The 3,527-nt window shown below is 50.3% G+C and overlaps 1 non-coding gene across 1 annotated transcript; it reads left to right on the forward strand.

Annotated features, from left to right (window-relative positions):
- The first annotated feature begins 822 nt into the window (after nt 1-822).
- TRNAH-GUG lies at nt 823-894 on the forward strand. The gene has a single exon. It is a non-coding gene; the product is annotated as a tRNA-His (tRNA).
- The last annotated feature ends 2,633 nt before the right edge of the window (nt 895-3,527 follow it).

Below are 3,527 nucleotides of genomic sequence, written 5' to 3' on the forward strand. Positions count from 1 at the left end.
TGCAGGGCCAGTCTGTCCCGGGGAAGCTTGTGCTGAGAAGGGCAGCTGGGCACATCTTTGTTTTACAGTGGCGTGTTCAGGTGTCTCCTGGCTCAGGGGAGCGCCGGGCCCAGCAGCGGGCAGCGTAGGCCCCGGGTGGGTCTGCAGGAGGCTGGCAGCACGCAGGGCAGACCCTGGCTGGACGCGAGCGGGGACCTGACCCCAGGCCAGCCGGGGGCTGGGGAGGGAATGGGGGATCTCTCCCCCCGCGGCCGCACTCGGCCCCGGGCGCTGCTCTCGGCGGGGTGGCTGGACCCGCAGGCCGGCCGGGGTGCACAGGGGGCGGAGCCTGCCCCTCATTCAAGACCCCCGCCCCGGGGCTTGACTCCCTTGCGCGCGGCCGAGGGGCTCCCTAGTCCCCGCGCGAGAGAGGCGGTGCCAGGCGGGACAGCGAAGGCCGCAGCCGAGCAAACCGGCCCCACATGGGCGCGCCCCCAGCGCAGGGGCGGGAAGAGCTGCCGGCCCCACCGCCCACCATAGCCCCGCCCTTCCCATTGAGAGGTGGCTGCGCGCGCCTGACTAGAGCGAACACTCGCCAACTGCTCCCGCCTCAGGACACTTCCGGCTCGCCCCGCCTCCCCAATCCGTTGGTTTAGCGCTCTGCATGGAGCTCTGCGCCACCTAGCGCTCGCCCCCTCCATTGGGGGCCGCATGCGCAGTAGCTGTTCTAGACACGGTAAGGGGAGGAGACAGAACAGCTGGGCCGCACTCTTGTGGTGACGTCATCGGCTCCGCTCTGAAGAGGGCGGGCGCCAGACGCTTGTCACAGAGCCCCAGTAGCTCGCCGTGATCGTATAGTGGTTAGTACTCTGCGTTGTGGCCGCAGCAACCTCGGTTCGAATCCGAGTCACGGCATCGCTTCAATAGCGATATCACGGCATGGGGGCCCTGCCTGTTTTTTACTAACAGGCTGGAGCCCAGGCAGCACCTGCTTCTTATGGGCAGCAGCCTGGCACAGCCAGCCTGTTACAAGGTTGAGGGGCACCCTGGCACTGGGGAAGGAGGAACCCAGGCATGGCCAGCCAGTTAGGGGGCAGCTGGGCACAGCCAGCACATTATGAGGGGGCAGGGTGCTAAGGCACAGCCAGGCTGTTACCAGGGGCGGGGGAACCCAGGCACAGCCAGCCTTTTTCCTCAGGGTTCAGGTTTTTAGATGTAGTGGCTGCGGAGAGTGAGAACCAAAGACTAATTAGGAGGAGCTGGTCATGCTTTTAGGTGACTGGCTGATACCCAGCCATCTCCTTAAAGGCTTTGGACCCACATTGCTTATATCAAAAGCAATGTAACTTATAACTTTTATTAAAACACTTAAAAACAAAACCAAGAAAACATTCTGTGACCCCCAGACACCCCTGGGTGCCAATTGGCAGAGGGCACTGTGGGTGCACAGGGATTAACAGTGATCCCCTGGATCGGATATCTGCATAACAGTTCACAGAAGGGGGGCATGTGAGGTCAGTACCGAGAGCCAGGCACCCACAGGTCGTCATACTCACTGCAAAGTGTCTGTGCCGATAATATTTCAGGAGTTATGTGTAACCTTTTATTCTATTTAATGTTAATCATATTTCAGTGGGTTCGGCTCTGTCAGCTACAGTGTCAAATTCAACTAGATTTAGAGTTCATAGGAACACATGAGAGCATAGGCAAATAACATACAATTACAAAGAGCATCTAGCTTTTAGTAATTTTATTAAAGTTATCAACAAAGCAATAAATGTCATAGCATATAAAATTCCTATAGATACGTATAATGAACTGGTTATACCTACAGACCTACTCACATCCTCCTAGATGGTGTTAGTCTGTTGGCCCTCTCATGGATTGACCATCAATATGGGAGTGGTTCCTGCTGGAGTTCCCCATAGGAAGCCAATTTTCCTGCTCTGGGCACCCCTTTTTATACTCAAGTATCAGAGGGGTAGCCGTGTTAGTCTGTACCCACAAAAACAATGAGGAGTCCGGTGGCACCTTAAAGACTAACAGATTTATTTGGGCATAAGCTTTCATGGGTAAAAAAACACTTCTTCAGATGCATGGAGTGAAAATTACAGATATAAGCATAAATATACTTTACCCCCAAAAGCTTATGCCCAAATAAATCTGGTAGTCTTTAAGGTGCCACCGGACTCCTTTTTATATCGTGAGTCTGTCTATACTACATTCTGCACCTATACATGAAAGTGTCAACCCTCTCTTTCCTATTGGTTTGTGTCCCCTGGAAACACAAGGGATCCCAAATTCTATAGGCTGGGTAGGTTTTGTCAACATTGACATACCACCTTTGTCTGCGGTTAAGGCATGTGTTAGAGACAATATTTGTTGTTACAGCATTTTATGATTTAATTTTAATCTTCCCAGCTATACTTTCGCAATATTACCGATTGGTATCTCTTTCCCATCATCTTTCAGGTTATCTCTCGGTCATTGACTTGCGCCATCATTTCTTGTCTCCAAGGCCTAAAATAGCTTAGCTAGAGTCTTGCAGGCCTTGACCTACAGGTTTTTGCGTTTCAGCTTGTCTTATTCATGTCTACTACCTAGTTCCTCTAAATATTGATCAATCTTATATTTTTATAATCCTACAAATTAACTCTAATTAACATACAGAGAATATATGTAATATAACACACTGATTAATCATAACATCACATGATAAATGGATACCAAACTAAAATCATTGGCTACATATGTGTCTATACTGGAAATGGTTTTCTTAAGATCTGGGCGTTAAGGCAGGTCACCAGGAGGTGATGTACCTCAGACATGTCCCTGTCAGGAGGTAACAGACCCTTATCTCTCTGGCTGGCCATGTGTGTATTGTCTGCCTCCCAATGGAAACCTGTTTGCATACTGAGTCAGATACCAGTCAAAAGACTGAGAAACCTACAAGAGAGAAAATCTACAGGAAAAAATCAGCAGGGGGGATGTCCTGTTTATGAATAAGGACAAAGGATGGAACACATGGGATCCTGCACTAAGGAGATAAGCTAACAGCATGTTTGTCTTATGAAAGGAAGGTCCCAGCCAGCCTGGCGGTCAAATGCTGCTAGGACTTTGGGTGAGCATTGCATTAACAAGCTGCATAGCTTGTTAATTAAGTCGAAGTTCTTCTGGAATGCATGTTATGATTCTATTTTATATGTAACCATTTCTTTCCAATACTTCTACTTGCTATTACTTAAATCTTTGTTAAATAAACTTTTCCTTACTTTCACTATAAACCTATCCAAGTGCTATGTGAAGCAGGGCGGTGAGCTGAGGTAGAACTGGTAAGCTGGAGCAGTGACTCTGTGAATACTGCAAGTGTTCTGCAGAGGATGGACACTCCAGAGAGATGTTTGGGGGGCTTGAGGATTGGGGTGTGCCTATCGCTAACTTCTAGAGAGAAAGAGGGAGGCCTAGAAAGGAGTGTTGCCCATGGCCAGAGGAGTTGGGGGGCTGACCATCTGGCAGGCACTGGCAAGACTGCCTCACGCTAAAGCCAG

The sequence above is a fragment of the Terrapene carolina genome, unplaced genomic scaffold, assembly GCF_002925995.2.
Source record: "Terrapene carolina triunguis isolate 2854851 unplaced genomic scaffold, T_m_triunguis-2.0 Scaffold67, whole genome shotgun sequence".
Taxonomy (NCBI): domain Eukaryota; kingdom Metazoa; phylum Chordata; order Testudines; family Emydidae; genus Terrapene; species Terrapene triunguis.